Raw genomic sequence first — 20,398 nt, 5'->3', positions numbered from 1 at the left:
AGAGAGAGAGAGAGAGAGAGAGAGAGAGAGAGAGAGAGAGTTACGAATCACAGTATAAAAATATGTATTTCTAAAATAAATAAGTTGTGAATATTTTTTTTCCGCGTTTGCTACAATTTTACAAGTGGCTGTAAACCTTGCTAACTTTTACGTGGGTGTAGCACATAAAAGTGTTGAACAGACTTGAATATGAAAAAAAAAAAAAACACTACTTACTCCCTGGAGCTTGTTTGGAGGGACAATTTATTAACATGAGTTTTATATTGTACAGCGTAGCTTTACATTCCAACAACTGAAATGTAGCTACAAAGAGCGTGATTGATTTAAGTAAAATGAAATCTCTAATATGTCATGGGGGTGTAGCTCAGTGGTAGAGCGTTCGCTTTGCATGTGAAAGGCCCCGGGTTCGATCCCCGGCACCTCCACCAGGGGATGTAGCTCAAATGGTAGAGCGCTCGCTTAGCATGTGAGAGGTACGGGGATCGATACCCCGCATCTCCAAAGTTTACCTTTTGACACCTAAAAAAAAAAAAAAAAAAAAAATAATAATAATAATTGATGATAATTCATCTAATCAAACTGCACTTTGATACACTGAATTTTGCCACCGTAGAGTTTCAATGCTTAACGGTAACAGGATTCAGATCTCTCAGAAGACATCAATTGTGGGACTGAGAAGACGTTTAAAAATAAACGCTTGCGGTATCAGCCTCACATTCCTTGAATTGAAAGATAAAGTAAGATACAATATGAGTGTATGTTTACATATATTTAATAGAATCCAACTGTGTAAAAGAGGAAACACAATGACATATTAAGAAACTAGTAAAGAATTAATAATCTGACTCAGAATATCGTGCTTTCCTAGAGGAGGGATTTCCAGCTACCAAGTCCTCACTGCTTTGTGTCTTCGCCACATAATCAAGTTGTTATTGCGACCTACACCAACCCTGTCCACCAACTCACTTCTCTTTTGGCCTTTTGGACATGCGGAGCGATAATGTGACACATATTCCCCTATTAAGGGATTGACTTTTTGTACCGAGTGAGGAGAGATAAATACATCGAGCTGATTTCTGTCTTCTTATATATATATATATATATATATATATATATATATATATATATATATATATATATATATATATATATATATATATATAATTTTTTTAAAATAAAACAATAACCCAAGAAGCAGAAGAGGAATGTATATAACTCTTTGAGATATAAGGAGATAAGGAGTTTCGGATCCTGGTTTTGGGTGGATGTCTCCCAAACAAACAAAAAAAATTATTAATACATAATGTTAATTTTCTCGTGGTGAATTTCCCCATGAACATTCCACTCTGGTCTATACATATATCCTATGATAAATTACTTAGTACTCAGTTACGGGGATTTGTTAAAAGGAGAATTGTATTTCGCCAAAGTCCCATAGAGGAATCTCCTTGAGGGATATTAACTTCCATGAAATTTTACATCTAAGCCCCGCAGGGAGAGCAGCTTGGGCCTCGGCAGTTTGCTCATGCCGCAACGCTCGTGATGTGAGTTGTTGGTGATGGTGCCCCCAAACACGAGGCGCCGGACCCATTGTTATTCCTTACTAGTGAGTATGGTAATGGCATGGCTAGTTTAGGGAGGCGCGTGGCTCAGGTGCAAGACGATGGGCTGTTTTTACACGTCAAGTGATTTATGGTTATCGCTCTGTCGTCCATTACTCGAATATTGTGTATGCGTGGCTCTCCGTGCGCTTCGTTGCTAGTGAGGGAAGGCGGCCTGGCATGTAGACGGCTGGACAGACAGACAGACAAATGCGGATAAGGTAAAAGGATAGATACAGGCATACACGTACAGATAGATAAGGACAGATAGATAGCCACACGCACACAGGTAAAGGCCCATTCGAAACAGGAAGACAATGATACACAAACAGACAAGTAGAATACTAGGTAGATAAACACACACATGGACAGATAAGAGGATGAATAAATGAGATTGAAGGCAATGCTGACACAAATAGATAGACATGCACACTGACTGACATGAAAACAGACTAACAAAAAGAAAAACAAACAGACGAACAGAAAAAAAGATAAGCTGATACACACACACACACACAAACACACACACACACACACACACACACACACACACACACACACACACACACACACACACACACACACACACACACACACACACACACACACACCGATCGTCACAGAATGGCTGGCTCTCACCGCCACACAAAGGCTGCTATATCTGCGAGAACCGGTCAATGGCTAAGTAAGACGTATTGAAGTGAACGGTCCGCAGCATAACTTGTTCCTCTCATTCCGTGTGCTCATTGTATTATCGACGATTTGCTGCCCTGGAAAATATGTAGTGCCAGTAAGAATTGTGAGAGAGAGAAGCAAAGAAAGATACAAAAATGAAGTAAAAGACCAGTAATCATTTATGATAATACAAGTAAAATTTTTAATTGTAGAACAAAAAAATAGCAATAAATGATAACGAAAAAATGGTGCAATAATAATCACCTTAAATCCAATAAATGCACGTATCACATTATGCCACAAATATAATCAGATAATACAACGAGCGAGTCACTATGTTCGTGGCTCACTAATGCCCGGAATGTGGTGTTATGAAGCATATACGTCATCTCTGTTAGACCATTCTGTGAAAGCTCGTGACTTGGCGGCGCGGCGAGTAACTTAGAGGCGATTTTCATAAGTAGAGAAGTTAGAATGAGTAGAGTGTGTGTGTGATGCTCAAGTTGCTTTATGAATGCTGAGATGCGGTGGATGTTTAGAAAGGTAGGTACGTGAGTAAATGAGTAGGTATTCAGGTATTCATAGGTCTGCCTCACTCCTTCCCTGCCTCCCCCACATCTGCCTGCCTCTTACCCCCGCTATTTATGCTGCTGCTGCATATACTTACTTGCTGCTGATGACCGTGTTGGGAGCATAAGTGATACAGGTTCAGCGTGTTCAAGTGTAGGTGATGCGAACTTAAGAGATGGATGTGTGGGAGGCTGTGGGTTTAACATATATAAGTGTGTATTTAGGAAGATTATGAGTGCTTAACAAGTATATATATATATATATATATATATATATATATATATATATATATATATATATATATATATATATATATATATATATATGAAACAATTTAACCAATAGAAATTAAGACGGGTAAGAGTACACACACACACACACACACACACACACACACACACACACACACACACACACACACACACACACACACACACACACACACACAACGTTTATAAGAAAGAGCGCCTTTGTTCGTACTACAAATTAGATAAATTGCTCCAGCCTGGGAGGAGGAGCTGCCAAATGCCACCAAACTCTTCAGTGGGGGCGAGAAATATTGTCCCGCCAACTGTTTTTGTTGATCCTTGAAACTTGTGGCAACTGTCTGCCAAACTTTCGCCATAACTGTAATTTTCGCTGGCCGCTGCGCCCGCTGCACTCCGCCCTGGAGGCTGAGTGGCTTGCCGAGTGTGTGTGTGTGTGTGTGTGTGTGTGTGTGTGTGTGTGTGTGTGTGTGTGTGTGTGTGTGTGTGTGTGTGTGTGTGTGTGTGAGTGTGTGTGTGCACTAAGGTCGAATTAGTATTTTCTTGATAATTAGATTTTTTTGAATACTGAATGTCTCGACGCTGAATGCACTCGTCTCTTAGGAGGAACTGTTCGTAATTACCTCGGTTTTATCAGTTAGAAGTTAAATATCAAGAGTTGTGGCGTGAGTATAATGTATGTTTGTGTCGCTTCATGTTTGACTAATTGTTCGTCTCAAGGCTGTGTAAATCAAATTTCAAATAATGTCTTGATAGTGTATAGAGGACATTTGGTAGCAGCGCCAGGAGCCACACCACTCCTCATATGCTTTGTAAGGACTAAACTTTGAATGCCAGGTGGCAAAGTGACGCAGCAAGACCGTGAGTCACTTCCCACCACGTGCAGTAAACAACTTGACACTCATCTAACTCGCCGAGACTGGTTATCCACTTTAATTATGTATGTATTTTTCATTCACTAAAGGGAGACTTTTCATATGGAGCTGAACAACAGTACCTATAGGCCTACAGTATATATATATATATATTTTTTTCAAGATGAAACATTTTCTTGACATCTTATTCTAAAGTGAAAATTACTATGTAGTGATGCTGCTTATACATTAAGACTTTCCACCTTTCATAAGTCTTCGAAGTAATATATATTCAGGTTAGGCAACTCACATTTTAGAACTTGTGGCTTCATGTAATCTAATTAACTGGAAATGTTACTGGATTTATATTTAGTTGTAGGAGATGGCGCGTCGTATTCAGCATCTGGTCTTCCTTTATTGATGACCTGGTTGTCGGTGTTTACAACAAGTACGTCGACTCCACATCTTTCAGATAACGCAACTCACGCATACACGACAACCCGGAGATTCAGAGTCTTTTCAGTAGCGTATCAAGTAACCTTAATTTTCCGTTGCCCGCTGTACCTTGCGCCCACAATTTGTAACATTCATCACCAGGTCTTTGAGTCTCCTCAGTGCCATTGAGCGGCCTTCACATGCCCTCATATTGCTCTTCTCGCTGCATCCACCATTACACCTCCTTTCATCTCCCCCGCCGCACACACCTCACTTACCTCGCCACCTGACCTTCACACTGCCACCCTTCACCCTCCTCCTTGCCATTCACCTCGCGTCTTGTCATTTACTTCACCTCCTCTCACTCACCTCACACTTTTTTATTACTTTTTTATTACCTGTCATTATTCTGGTCATTTCATTCACCTACTCACACACACACACACACACACACACACACACACACACACACACACACACACACACACACACACACACACACACACACACACACACACACACACACACACACACACACACACACACCTTTCACCACCTCATTACATTGCTTATTCCGCATGTCGCGTCACTAACCTTAACCTCACACTCTAGCGATACTTGCCACTCTATCTCCACACTTCAGTTATGCATTCATCGAACCAAAACCGATGTAACGAGTCTTTATTTCGCACCTCCTAACCGAGTAAAGAACTTCACTTTTCTAACTTAAACCAATATAAGCCCAAACTTAACCTAAATTCAAAGCTATGATAACCTAACCTAACCTGACTTGAAATAACCTAAAATTAAAGCTAATGTAACTTTACCTAACGTCGTATAGCTTGATCTAACTTTAGAATTTAATAACCTTTTGTGAACTATTATAACCAAGTTCTTCATAATTCTGCTTAAAACTTATGTAACCTAATTTAACCTCTTCAGTGCTATGACACGTTTCTATATTCAGTCTACTTATTGTTTGGTGATTTCATACAACTCCAGGAATTGATGTGGAGATAAAAATAGTGAAGACTGGCTGTTAATCTTCTTACATCTGTATAGCCTTACTAATATCAATAAAATAGTCTAATCGTGCACAAATCTCAAGGTAAAAATGTGTTCCGGTAGTGAAGAGGTTAAACAATCCTAATTTAATCCAACCGAAGGAAACACACCTTACAACAAACAAACTCACCCTGACATCCCTGCTCCTGCTCCTGCTGTCACTACCCCTCTTCTGAAACCACCAGAGAGCAACGTCCCCTCTCATCCCCTGTCGTCACTCAGTCTCCCAGCAACCCAGCAGTGAACGCGGCGCCTCAAACAACTCCTTTGAGGCGACACGACAAGCCTCCAGATGCTGATGACTGCTACGCCAAAGAAAATTTAAGTTTTTTTTTTCTTTTAGAGTGAAGATGAATGAGAAAGAGGATAAGGGAAGGCTTCTATTTCAGTAACTTTTCTCTCTCTCTCTCTCTCTCTCTCTCTCTCTCTCTCTCTCTCTCTCTCTCTCTCTCTCTCTCTCTCTCTCTCTCTCTCTCTCTCTCTCTCTCTCTCTCTCTCTCTCTCTCTCTCTCTCTCTCGTTCCCCTAGTCTATGTCCCCTATCTCCTTATTTCCCAAATGTGCCGAAAGTCGATTGTTAAGGGAGGGCGGTAAGGGGAGGGAGGTAATGAGGCGGTGATGAGGGTGAGACTGTCTGGCGGGGCTGGAGGAGGAAGGGGTGAGCGCCACAGAGAGGAAAGAGGAGAGTAGGGGGTGGGTGGGGGTGATAGTTGGAGAGATAGAGGAAGGGGGCTGAGTAAAGTAGACACGGAGAGGGAAAAAAAGGAAGGAAAGGATAAATGGAGTGAAGTGGGAAAGGGACAGGTTAGCTGGTGGAGGAGGAGTAAGTGGAGTGGGTGTGTAAAAGCTGATTAGTGTGGAGGAGAAACAGGTGCTGGGCAGGTGGAAGGGGAGGAAGTGACTGAAAGAGGGAGAGATATAAATGGAATTAGGTGGAGGAAAAAAAAAATACTGGTGATGGTAGAAAAGGAGGATGAGGATGAGGAAGAGGTGTAAAAGTGGAGCAGTATGAAGGAAGAAGAGGAGGAGGAGGAGGAGGAGGAGGAGGAGGAGGAGGAGGAGGAGGAGGAGGAGGAGGAGGAGGAGGCGGCGCAAAGATAAAGATGGGGAAGAGGAAATGACGGAAGCGGAAGAGATGGTGCAGTGGATGATAAATAGATATATGTAGACAATAATATGAAATGATTAGCGTTAACAACTTGATAAAAATAAAAAAAAGCTTTGTCAACGAGATAGATGATAAAGAAAAGAAGGAAAAAACAAACAACTACAACGAATAAGTAGATTAGGAAAAGAAAGATGATGATGAAGCAACCTTGGCGTGTATATGTGTGAGTTTGTGCGTCATTCTTCATTGGCGTAAGCGAGTTAATACAAAAACATAGCGTGCGTCACAGGGCCCCCTCATACTCAGCCCAGCCCGCGCGTGATGATAAGCCAACACATGCAGCTTGTATGAGGTGGAAATGACCCTGGGAACGGAGACGAAACACCAGACAAAAGCAGACCAGTGAGGAGGCGGATGTGGTGAGTCGTATCCGCCCTCGTCACTTGTGGGTGTTGAGGGTGTATGCTCCTCCTCCTCCTCCTCCTCCTCCTCCTCCTCCTCCTCCTCCTCCTCCTCCTCTTTTTTCTTTCTTCTCCTTCCTTCTCCTCCTCCTCCTTCTCCTCATTTCTCCTCCATCTTCCTCATTTCTCTTTCTTTCTTTTTCTTCCTCCTTCCTCGATTTTTTTTACTCCTAACTTCGTTTCTTTCTGTCTCAGTCCGTTCCATCTTTCCTATCATATTGCATATCTTTGTTATTCCCTCCTTTTCCTACTTTTTTTCTTCTTCCCTTCCTTTTTCTTAGTATATGTTTCCTCTCTTCCTTCTACTTCTCTTCTCATATTTCTTCCCCTCCTGGTTTTTCCTTTTCCCTTCCTCATCCCCTTCACTTTCCTCCCTCTCTTCCTCGTTCCCCTCATAATACATCTCACCCTCCTCTCTTCTCTCTCTCTCCCTTCATCCTCCCCTCTTCACTCCCCACAGCACACCGCGTCGGGAAAACAGCTTCCGCCTGACGCATATCATAACTTTAACTACCCATCAGGAACTTCGCACTTGAGTAAAACTTGTACGTACATCCGCCTCACCTGATTATCTCTCTCTAATTAGACACGTTGCTCTGCCACCACACTAGTTGATGATAGAACACCAGCGTTGAAACTCCCGTGGTTTTCATCAAGCTCTCGCTTCTCGTGTGTCTCGCCCCGTGTACTATTTCCTGGAAAGTTACTCTACCGGAATATCCCTCGGCAAATTGATCCGAAGGAGAAGGGGGCGTTAGCGGCGGCGGTGGCAGAGGGAAGGGAAAGGTGAAACGTAAGGCATTCACTCGACATTCGGTAGACGCGGCCGAGCAAGGGATGAAATGTTAGGACCTGAGGGAACCACTGAGCGAAAATAGGGGCGTTCAGGAAGGCTTCTGGATTGCTGGTTTGAAAATGAAAGGGATGGGTAAGAAACTATGGAGGTGCAGAGAAGAGCGAGAAGAGAGAGACAGGTTTGAATTATATAATAAAGATAGAAATGGTGTTATTTCTCTCTCTCTCTCTCTCTCTCTCTCTCTCTCTCTCTCTCTCTCTCTCTCTCTCTCTCTCTCTCTCTCTCTCTCTCTCTCTCTCTCTCGATCTTGTCTGTTACTGTCATCCTTCGTTTCTGTCTTTCATTACTGTTCTCATCTTACTCATCATCTTTTCTTCCTCCTCCTCCTCCTCCTCCTTCTCCTCCTCCTTCTCCTCCTCCGCATTGGCCTCCGCAATATGACACTCTCCATCAACCGGATTTTCACCAGTTCCTCCACTTTTTCCCCCTGGTTTTATGAGCTAATTGTATGCGTGACACCCCCTCCGCGGCTTTATGGCCAGCTGAATGGAACACAGACACGGCCACCACGCGGGTACAGGCTCATACGGGAACAAAAAGGTGAAAAGAAGAAAAAAGAATGGCATCGTGATAATTGAGAGAAAAATGTACCACGTGGATGGTTTCTCTTTTTTTTTTTTTGTATTTATTGTTATTTTTTCATGTGAGTAGGTGAATATATGTTTTTTTATATAGTCTCTCTCTCTCTCTCTCTCTCTCTCTCTCTCTCTCTCTCTCTCTCTCTCTCTCTCTCTCTCTCTCTCTCTCTCTCTCTCTCTCTCTCTCTCTCTCTCTCTCTCCATTCGTGTGGCCATTACATATTGCATTCTTTTCCTTTTTCATACTATTGATTTCTTTCTTCCATTTTCACCGCATTATTTCAAGAAGCAGCGCAGCGAGGCGGGCTTATCCGAGTAGAATCCAATGGAGGTTCTGCGTCATTAAGCCTCATTGGACGCGGACAGCGAGCACAGGAGGCGACGTGACGTTATGCTAGACAGGGAAAGAAATAGAAGAGAGAAAACGAGAAATACACAGAGCATTCCACTTCCCGTAGCGTGTGTGTGGTTTGAAGTGATTATATCTAAGCTGTCCATTGTTTTTTTTGTTAATCACTGCTGTATATTACTAGCCATGCACGGGAACTAGCCTACTGAGTGCCTGTAACTACTCTTCATGAAATCAACAGGTGTGTGTGTGTGTGTGTGTGTGTGTGTGTGTGTGTGTGTGTGTGTGTGTGTGTGTGTGTGTGTGTGTGTGTGTGTGTGTGTGTGTCTCTCTCTCTCTCTCTCTCTCTCTCTCTCTCTCTCTCACCTCACACCTTTTCCTTTAGAGGCTTTATATTTCCCTCTCCTTCGGCGTCTCTTTACTCTCTCTTTCGTATCCTTAGGGCATATTTTACCTCCTCACCAGATGTTCTTTCCTCTCTTCGTTCTCCGTTTTTTTTTCTATTTTTTCGCTCAGTCTTTCCTTCACTCTTTCCTTCCCTCAAAACTTCTCTCTCTTTTTTTTTTTAACTTTTTCCTTACATACCGGCTTCTATCTTTTCCCTCTTTTTTTTCTCTACTCTCTCATCTCTCTCTCTCTCTCTCTCTCTCTCTCTCTCTCTCTCTCTCTCTCTCTCTCTCTCTCTCTCTCTCTCTCTCTCTCTCTCTCTCTCTCTCTCTCTCTCTCTCCGTCATTAAAATTTCAGTCTTTCTTCCGTAAGATAATTATGATTCGCTTCGTTTTTATCATAATCTTCCGCATCAGGAGAGAGATGGCAGGGGCTTGGGCTGTTTTTCCCCTCGTCTCTCTCTCTCTCTCTCTCTCTCTCTCTCTCTCTCTCTCTCTCTCTCTCTCTCTCTCTCTCTCTCTCTCTCTCTCTCTCTCTCTCTCGTAAATGGTAGTTTGGCTTTGTTAGAAGACATTTTCGTCACAGTAATTGTAGTTGAAATCATTTTTTACTTGTGTTACTTTCTGGTCACGATTATAGTTACTGTTTGTTACTTGTTTTTTTTTTTTTAACGAGTGTCTGTGTCCCTTTGTACTTCATGTTATCTTTAACCACTTTAATACTGGGATACATTTTTACCTTGAGATTTGTGTATGATTAGACCATTTTTTTTTTTTTTGACATTAGGAAGTGTCTCTAGGAGTCAGAAGATTGATGGGGACAATCTTCACTAATTTAATCACCCACAAAAGTTTCTGAAGCTGTATAAAATCACCAAATAGTAAGCAGAATGAATATGGAAATGCCTCATGGTACTCAAGTGGTTAAGGAAACTTGCTTCTGTTTGTCTTTTGTTGCCATTACTGTTTCACCATTGAGAATAGCTGCATTATTGATTACCCTTTTTTTTACCGGAAGAATAGTCAAGTTTTCCTTTGTTTTATGTCACCGTAAAAAGCAGAATAGTTTCACTTGTCACAGTTTCGTTAGAGTCGTCGCGGTTTTTTTTTTTTTTTTATTACTTTTTGTCACCGGGAAGAATAGAGTAGTTTCCTTTGTTAGGGCTTCAGCGTAATGAATAGTAGACGGGAGGACCATCACGCGCCTCTCACTTATCACCAGCATTGTATTCAGCGACATCCCTCCTTTCGCATCCACCATTTCTCTCATTCCCGATGCTATCTCTCCCTGAATACCTCTGTCTCCCACTCCCATAGCCCTCCCTCTAACTTCCTTCTTCCTGTCCCCTCCTCATTCTCCTACCCTTCCTCTGTCTCCCTCTCCCTCTCCCTCTCCCTCTTCCTCCGCCCCCTTCCTCAATCTTCTTTTATCTTTCCTCACCCCCATACATCCCTTTCCTTTAACCTACGATTTTCCCTTCAACTTCATTTTTCCCCTTCTCGGTAGCCCTCTTCCGTCCTCTTCTTCACGTCCTCTCTACCTGCCACATTTGTCTCGCGCACTCACTCGCAACTTTCTGGGTCGTGTTTAGTATATGAGAGAGTCTGCCACCCGCTGCAACTTCGTCCCTTTGTCTCTCTTTTTGTTTGTCTCGCTCTCTTTCTGCGTCTCTTTATGGCTTACTTGTCAAATGCTTCCGTCTGTCTCCTTTGTTCATCGTATTTTTGTGTATTTGTTTGTTTGTATTTATATTTGTCTATTTTTATTCCTGCCTTTCTGTCGGCTTGTCTGTCTAGATTTACATGTTTGTGTGTGTGTGTGTGTGTGTGTGTGTGTGTGTGTTTTATTTTTTTATTTCAATCCTCCATTAGTATTTGTACGTCTTATTACTCGACTGCCTGTCTGTCTGTTTGTCTGTCTGTATGTGAGTTGTTGTACAGTATGTGTTTTTTTTTATATTTATTTGTGAGTATTTGGCGCTCTCTCTCTCTCTCTCTCTCTCTCTCTCTCTCTCTCTCTCTCTCTCTCTCTCTCTCTCTCTCTCTCTCTCTCTCTCTCTCTCTCTCTCTCTCTCTCTCTCTCTCTCTCTCTCTCTCTCTCTCTCTCTCTCTCTCTCTCTCTCTCTCCCCGGGGACGCAGATGGCTGTGATACATTTCAGTCAGAGCAGGAAAATCTAGTGGATTTGTTTGTCACTCCCGTCATCGCTTTTATCAAATTGGGAATGTAAACAAAGGATCTTTTTTGTGTAATGGGTCGATATTTTCTAAGTTTGTTCATTCGTATTTGCATCTCGTTCCCTTTCGTTTTTGCATATAAGTGTGTGTGTGTGTGTGTGTGTGTGTGTGTGTGTGTGTGTGTGTGTGTGTGTGTGTGTGTTTGACTTTTGTGGGTCTTCTGATTGTATTTATCCGTTATTTGTTTTCTATTTCCTCGCTTTTGTAGGAATTTGTCCATTTGTTTTTTCCCTCCGTTATTTGTTTATCCAGCCTGGTAACTTTTGTGTCCTCTCTTCCTCTCGTCTTAAGGGAAGGAACGTTGTGTTTTGGTTTGTGTGTGTGTGTGTGTGTGTGTGTGTGTGTGTGTGTGTGTGCTGAATTTGGAGTTTTATGTATCTTGATTGATATCGACTGTTTAGTTTGTGCTTGTATTTCGTTAAAGTATCTCTCTCTCTCTCTCTCTCTCTCTCTCTCTCTCTCTCTCTCTCTCTCTCTCTCTCTCTCTCTCTCTCTCTCTCTCTCTCTCTCTCTCTCTCTCTCTCTCACACACACACACACACACACACACACACACACACACACACACACACACACACACACACACACACACACACACACACACACACACACACCCTTCCCCTCCGTGCCTTCCACCTGACTGGATCGACACGTGGCACAAGGACATGTGTCACTTTACTCCTGCCTTCACGCATTTTAGCGATGCTCTTTTCATCCTAGTTAGGCAAAACAGATGTGGATGTCAGGTGTTCTTGCCTTCCGTGTTCTATTTTCTTTTCTTTCGTTTTTTTTTTTTTTTTTTGCGTGATTTAGTAGTTTTATATTTGAGTTGAATGATAAGAAGTTTCCAATTCGGTCTATAGAAAAGATAAAGTGAAAATGATTACTATTTTTTGTGTGTGTGTTTATATTTTACGTTCTTTTTTTTTTTATCAGTAAAATCACTTGTCATTATCCCTCATTTCTCATCATCGTTTCCTTCCTTATCTGGCTTTTCCGCTTCCTCCTTATTTTTTCTTCTTCTATCGCATCTCCATCTCTCCTCCTCATCACCCTCTTCCTCCTTCTTCTCCTTTCCTTGCCCCGTCATGATCCACCCTTCCTCTCAGCGTCATTTCCTCTCACCTCAGCCTTTCCTCTTCCTGTCCGGTGACCTCTCGTCCACCCCTCGGGAGATTTATTGAATCCTGCCTCGATCAAAGGAGTGTTCTTCACCCTGTTTGGTGTCGGCATATATTTTTCCAAAGTCTCGTGCCTCCTCCAGCCTCGCCTCGGCCACCCCTGCTTGCCATCACATGCAGCACACGTCGCGCGGTGTCAGGTCTCGCCTCCCCCTTCCATCCATCACCTCGTCGCCTCGTTACCTGCAGTCATTCGCCCCTCAAACATTTTCATCCTGATCGCCTTGGTCTTCTGTCCCCGTGTCTCCTTTCAGCGCTCGCTCACTCATCGCCCTCTTCTCCCCTTGCCTCTGTTCTGTACTGTGTTGTGTGCTGTACCCTGCCTTTCTCTCTCTCTCTCTCTCTCTCTCTCTCTCTCTCTCTCTCTCTCTCTCTCTCTCTCACGCATCACTATATTTGAGCTCCCTACACAGTTAAGACTTTCCTCTCACCCACTCCACACTGTATCCCCTCGCTCTGCTCTCCCGTTCTCCCTTTTCCCTTCTCTCTTTCCCTTTCCCCTTCCCATCATCCGCCCGGCCTCTCAGACCGCTCGCTGTTCATCCCCCTTGAGAGATCCTTAGCCGGGCCGAGCGGTGAGGCTGGCCCAGAGTAGATGGTTAATGAGAAGAAGGATGGCTTTGGTGCATAATAGATACGTGCTAGGCCATAGAAAAAAAATGTAAGAGGTGGAGTGTTCTTACGGTGGTAGTAGTTTTAAGTTTTTAGTAGGTAGTGGTTGTAGTGGTGTTGACGGTGCTATTGTTGTTGTTGCACTTTGTTTTTTCTGCTATTATTCACAAATCAGTGTTCTTTTTTTATATTGCTATTATATAGTTATTATACTTTATTGCTATCGTATGTCTTTGGTCAGATTCACCAGTTACTCTTTGTTTTGATAAATCTTTGCGTACATTGAATAAAATTTTTGCTCTCCTGCTTCACTTCTCTTCACTTCCCCTTTCCAGACTTCTCTTTCCTTGACAGGCCCTCTACTCTCTCCCTCTTCTTCCTTCCCTCTCCCTTTCTCCTTCCTTCCTTCCTTCCTTCCCTCAGATTGACTCCTTCACCCTTTCAAATTAATTTCCCTCTCGCCGGCCCTTCCTGTTTTATGTTTACCTCTCCTCCCCTCTTCCTCTTCCCTCTCTTTCTTCCTCCCTGCCATCCTCTTCCTCCATTCGTATAGTTGTACCTGGCTTACTGTGCTTCCTAATTTTTGTTACCTGTATCTTGACATTGATTTATGTATCACTTCATTGGATAATTTACCTCTGTTGGAATTTGTCTTGGTTATAAATCTTGCTAATCCTCTTCCTCCTTCTTCTACTCTTCATCTTTACTTATCTCTTGATATTTTCCATTTTCACAACTTAATCATCGTTTACATTTTCTTATTATCCTCTCCAAAACTATCTCGCTTTCACATTCTTTCAGCTCCACCACCATACCTTCTCCTTCCCCTATTTATCCTCCTCCTCGCCCTCAAGCTCCGTCCGTCTTTCGTCTTTCCCTCCCTCACCTCCACAATCTTTTCATCTTCCCTCAAGTCTCTCCGTCGCTCATCCCTATTCCTTGCCCTCCGCCGTCCCATCCTCGCCCGGGGCTGTAGGGGCGACCCTCCGCCGGTATAGGGAAGCGAGATGCATGGGCGGCGGGTAGGGGACGGGCGGACATGCAGATGAATGGATGGAGACGAATGGGAGTGATCGTGTGATGGAGTTGAGAGTAGAGTAGAGAGAGAGAGAGAGAGAGAGAGAGAGAGAGAGAGAGAGAGAGAGAGAGAGAGAGAGAGAGAGAGTAAGAGAGGAGAGGGGAGGAACGGAGAGGAGAGGAGAGTAACCAGCATGGGGTTGAGAAAGGAAGGGGAATTGCGAGGGTGGGTAAAAATGGGAAGGAGAGAGAGAGAGAGAGAGAGAGAGAGAGAGAGAGAGAGAGGGGTGGTGAGGGGTCGTGGGGGAACAGGAGGGTGAGTGAGTACAGACCCTGTTCCTTATGAATGTAAATAATATGTCTTTCTGAACGGTTCACGCCGCCTGCTGCTCCGCTGAACCCATAAGGATTAGAGAGAGAGAGAGAGAGAGAGAGAGAGAGAGAGAGAGAGAGAGAGAGAGAGAGAGAGAGAGAAGAGGGGATTGGGGGGAGTGCTTGTTTTTACCGTTGACTCAAACTGAATATTCTTTACTAGTGTCCCGTTTGTTTTTTCTTCCTCTTCTGCTTTTTATAAATCTATTTTTGTCCATCACAAAGGGAAACGAAATCAGTAAGAACCGTGTTAACAGTTAAGTATTTTTTGTCAGGATTATTTTGCCGAGTTGAATCTCATGGAAGAGAAGTATAGTCATGTTTAAGTTTGATGAATATATTGACGGATTTGGACTATTACGAGGTAAAGAGAAGCAAAAAAATGATGAATGAACACATGGGAAAAAAAAGGATTATTGCATAGATAAAATGAACAACAGGTATTACGAGAAGTTATTTAAAAACAATTGTAATACAAGAAGAGGAAGATAAAAAAAACTTAAAACAACCAAAATTATAACGAAAAAAACTGGTAGTAAACACAGACACACACACACACACACACACACCCGGTAGCTCAGTGGTTAGAGCGCTGGCTTCGCAAGCCAGAGGACCGGGGTTCGATTTCCCGGCCGGGTGGAGATATTTGGGTGTGTCTCCTTTCACGTGTAGCCCCTGTTCACCTAGCAGTGAGTAAGTACGGGATGTAAATCGAGGAGTTGTGACCTTGTTGTCCCGGTGTGTGGTGTGTGCCTGGTCTCAGGCCTATCCGAAGATCGGAAATAATGAGCTCTGAGCTCGTTCCGTAGGGTAACGTCTGGCTGTCTCGTCAGAGACTGCAGCAGATCAAACAGTGAAACACACACACACACACACACACACACACACACACACACACACACACACACACACACACACACCATCACTCCCTACCTACCTGCCTGCCTGGCTAATACCGCCGCTGCTACCTGGGAAAAAAAAAAAAGAAAAACCGAGAGCGAAGGAAAAAAGGAAAAAATCTATCGGAATCATTCGAGATATTTTTCCCATGTCAATTAATCTTGCATTCAGGAGACTCGGCCGCCCATGGAATATTCCACTCTGCTGCCCTCAGGATGTCTCGCCGCTCCCATGGAAGCCTGTATTATGTATTCCTGGCCTCCCCCAACCTTCCCAGCCCGCCCTTTCTCCCGCCGTGCCTCTCCCAGCTAACACTCTTCAGCCTGCATTACCTCGACACGCTGCTAAACCCCAAGTCTTTGATATCTACCGCTTTTTTTCGTTTTTATGATTTACGTTATGATTATTATGTTTCTAGTTTAAGTTCAGCTATGTTAATTCACTACGTTGTTTGCCTAGTTGAGATTGGGTTAAGTTACAATGTTGGGTTATGTTTTCATTGAATCACATTAGTTTAGGTTGGGTAATGTCAGGTTAGGTACTAATGGTAATAGTGATGGTTTTTACATGTATCCTGTTACTGAAAAGAAATGTTACCGCTGGAATTACTTTATGCATGCATCTTTCTTCTTTCCATGTTCTCAAGTCCTTCGTTTATGCTTCTTGGTTCCTGCTACCTGGTTTTCTCTTTCTTTCTCTGCCTTGCGTCTTTCCACATGAGGCGGATGGAGCTGCTTTGTATATTTCACTCACGAAGATTTCTCCTTGGATATTTCACCCAAAACATTTCTTCCCATGACAAACTCCTCCGACCTGGTATAACAAAGGAACCTAACTCATCATGCGCATATTTTATTCTAATCTAATTAAGCTAACCTAACACAGCTAGTCTAACAAACCTACTCTAATCTTACTTTATCTTACTTCACCTTATCCTACCTTGCTTTATTTTTCCATAGCTTATACCTCACCTTATCTTGCCTTACTGTACCTCACCTTACCTTACCTCACTTTACCTTACTTAACCTTTCCATAGCTTACCTTACACATAGTCTATTCTTACATAACTAACCTAACCTAACACAACTAATCTCATTAACATAACTTAACCTTATTTTACCTTTCCCTATACCTTATCTTATCTTATCTTATCTTGCCTTACCTTACCTAACCTTACCTTATCTTATATTATCTTACCTTACCTCATATAACCTAAAGGATCGTAACGCAGCATAATCTAAGTCATCACTCGTAATCTGACATATTTTTCATTGGGGGATTACTAAGGGAAAATCTTGTGTGTGAGGAATGTTCGCGAGGGGAAGTTGCCTTGGTTGGGCGGGGGACGTTATGGTGTGCTAGTGGAAATTGTGTCCCAGTGTTGGAGGAGTGTTTATTATTTATCGTATATGGTTGTATGTGATGCATTCCTCCAATTGCTACACAACTACCCAAGTGATGAAGAGTAAAGAAGAGAAGAAGACTCTATGTAACAATTCTCAAAGGTGAAAAGGAAAAAAAAAAATTAAGGATTACATTAACATTTAGTATATTTAGCATTGAAATTTCGTTATTTTTACGTCCTTTTTTGTTTTTGTATTATGATTTAACGTGATTGTGTTTACTTGTATCGTCTTAGTATTATTTTTTTATACATATCACTGTGTAATGGAATAAAAAAAAAAAGCTAGATTCGATTAGCTTTGGTTAGATTGGGTTAGGTTAGTTAGGTAATAATTTGTTTGCTTTATTATCGTTATTTCATTTATATTTTCAAGTAAGGAGTGAAGATTGCGTGGCCAGGTATCATCTTACTTTATTTCTTACCTGTGCAAATTGCGAGGCTCCAACCCCTCTCCTGTGCCCTAAAAGCCGCCCATATGTTGCCCCACGGTGGGTTAGGAGGTGAAGATTGGGCATGGGGCGGGGCGATTGAGGGGCTGAGTGTGTGGTGAGGGCAGAAGGGCATAGATGGGAGGCAGGGGAATGGGGGAAGGGAAGGGCGGCGGGTGTTTGTGCAGTGTTGGGAGCGGGGGAGAGGAGGAGGGAGGAAAGATGACCACACAAACTTGATTACTGGTGCTGGCCCCTCAATAACCCTCCTCCTTTTCCTCCGTTCCTTCCTCCTTTCCCTCCTCTCCGTCTATTTTTTCCTTTTTTTTTTATCTTTCCATAAATTATCCTTATCTGAGTACCGTTCTCACATCCTTCTCTGTCTCCTTCATTTATCTTTTTTTTTCTTTCTCGTTCTTTTCCTTTTTATCTCTCTTCTTTCTTTTTTTTTCTCTTCTCTCCTCTCCCTTTTTTCTTTAAAATAATCTTTAGCTTCTACTACAATCACCTCCTATATCTTCTCCTTGCTCTTTTCCTCATATCACAATTTTCCTCCTCCTTCTATTTCTTCGTTACTCTTTTTTATCACCTTCACCATTCCCATAATCTACATATTTTCCTTTATTCTTTTCCTTGTGTCTCTCTCTCTCTCAATCCTTTGTATTTTTTCCCTGCATTTCCATCTTCCTTTTCCTCTTATTTCTGTTTTTTTCCTCTTCATCCTTCTCCATATTCTTATCTATCTTCACAATTCAGACAATCATATTTTTTTCTTTCCACTTTTCTGTCTCTCTTTCGTCTTTCTCCAGCTATATTTTCTTCTTTGCTCATCCTGTTTCCTGTTTTTTCCTCATCCTTCTTTCTTCGCCTCCTTACTCATCCTTACCATTTTCACAACCTTACTTTCCTCTCATGTTTTTCCCATCTTTCTATTTCTCCCACTTCGCTTTTGCTTTGTACATATCCTCCTTTTTTTTTTTTATTCCTTCTCTTCTTCATACACTTATCTATCTTTACCATTCTCACAACTTCGCTTTTTTCCTTTCCCATTATTCTATCTCTCCCTCTTTCTCCCTCCCTCTACCTCTCTCTCTCTCTCACTTCGCCTTTTCCGCCTCCTCCTTTCCCCCGAATTATCCTGATCCACCGCCAGCTTCGCCATTCCCACACCCATCTGCGTCCACTCCATCATCGTGAGGTCTTATAATGTGACAGGGTGGCGAGGCAAGATGCAGCAACCCTTTTATTTAGCACCTGCATAGAGACATTAGGGTGATGCAACAAAAATATTAAAGGAGGACTGAGAGGGAAAGAGAAAGGGTAGGAATAGAAGCGTAAACATTGTCTTCGCTTAACTTGACACGAAGAGGAAGGTTGCGAAATATGACAGCTGGAATAAATAAACAAGTGAATGGTGAAAACTTTTAAACAATTCTCTTATACTTTTTATTCAGTTTTTTTTTTTTTCATGTCGATGTCTATTTTGTCTTTATTGTAATTGTGGATAACTGTCTATTCTTTTGCATATTTGTTTCTTTTTAATTTGCTAGATGTAGTGTGCCTTCGTTTCTTTAACATTATATATATATTTTTTAACTCTCTTCCTTTATTTTATTCGTATTTAACTGGCTTTCCCTCCCTCCCTTCTTCCCTTCCTCCTTTCTCCCTCCCTGGCATGTCCTGTAAAAATTTCCTTCCCGGCGCTGTGCAATGCCCCGTTACTGTGCGTTTCTCTTCCGACGAATTTTCATAAGACAAATCGCCCGAAGAATCCTGGACTACCGCCAGCCACCACGGCACGCCTCCACCCTTCCACCGCTCCTGCCTCGCCGACACGCCCCTCACAGCCTTCTTTTCCTCGTCCTCTTTCTCCTCGTTCTCCTCCTCCTCCACCCGATATTTGTGTCATAGTAACCTATCCTAGATTAGACTTTATTTTCCTCGTTCTCAATTACAGTAGGGACCAATAGATGTGTTGTTTCTTTTGCTTTGTATATAGTTGTTTTTTTCCTCCTCCTCCTCCTCCTCCTCCTCCTCTTCCTCTTCCTCTTCCTCTTCCTCTTCCTCTTCCTCTTCCTCCTCCTCCTCCTCCTCCTCCTCCTTCATCTCTTCCTCCTCCTCTTCCTTCTCCTCCTTCCATCATTACCTCACACACAAAGTGAACAAAGCAATCATGTATAGCACAGTTACACAACCACGATGCACAATACAACTTATACAACATACACATGAATAAAAAAAAAAACTTCACAATTATAAACACGAAGGTGACCACAGGAATGAGGCTCAGGCCAAATAAACGGCTATTATGTACAACTAGGTAAATGTAGCTACTCTCCAGTTGAGAACACTGCACCTGAGGATTGCAAGACTCGTGTGTACTCTGAATCTCTCCAGTGCTGCTCCGTCCACCCTCCGTGCTTATCATGGAGTTTAAAACCACGCACAGTTAACCCATAAATTTTTACTGTGATTGCACTCCGGTTCAGGCGACACGCTGGGAAGTATGTAACATGAGCGGCACACACACACACACACACACACACACACACACACACACACACACACACACACACATACATATCTGCATCATTACTAGCTACACTTGCAAATTTATATGTAGTTTAACGGCTCATGCAGAGAGAGAGAGAGAGAGAGAGAGAGAGAGAGAGAGAGAGAGAGAGAGAGAGAGAGAGAGAGAAACGTCGCAAGTTATCGTTAAAAAAAAAAAGCCAACGTGGTATGTGGAACACCCCAAGTCTCCACTCCTTCACACTGCGTCTCCACACACACACACACACACACACACACACACACACACACACACACACACACACACACACACACACACGAGCATAAAGTCCAGGCCCTGTAAAACTACAACTAGGTAAATACACACACACACACTAGCAACAGTTAATCTGGTAAAAAGAAATCGTAAAAACAAGATAGAGATAAAAATATCATTTCTAAGAAAATAACCACGAAAACACACACAAAGAAAAAAAACGAGCAGCTACGACGTCAAACACACACACACACA

General features: G+C 42.6%; 3 non-coding genes across 3 annotated transcripts; all 3 read left to right on the top strand.

Moving 5' to 3' along the window:
• Positions 1–353: 353 nt before the first annotated feature.
• On the top strand, positions 354–425 carry Trnaa-ugc. Its single transcript has one exon. It is a non-coding gene; the product is annotated as a tRNA-Ala (tRNA).
• A 3-nt stretch (positions 426–428) lies between these two features.
• On the top strand, positions 429–501 carry Trnaa-agc. Its single transcript has one exon. It is a non-coding gene; the product is annotated as a tRNA-Ala (tRNA).
• A 14,687-nt stretch (positions 502–15,188) lies between these two features.
• Positions 15,189–15,262, top strand: Trnaa-cgc. Its single transcript has one exon. It is a non-coding gene; the product is annotated as a tRNA-Ala (tRNA).
• The last annotated feature ends 5,136 nt before the right edge of the window (positions 15,263–20,398 follow it).

This window comes from Portunus trituberculatus, chromosome 44 (assembly GCF_017591435.1).
Source record: "Portunus trituberculatus isolate SZX2019 chromosome 44, ASM1759143v1, whole genome shotgun sequence".
NCBI lineage: Eukaryota > Metazoa > Arthropoda > Malacostraca > Decapoda > Portunidae > Portunus > Portunus trituberculatus.
Note: the sequence above shows the minus strand (reverse complement) of the source record. Positions and strands in the feature narration are given on the sequence as shown.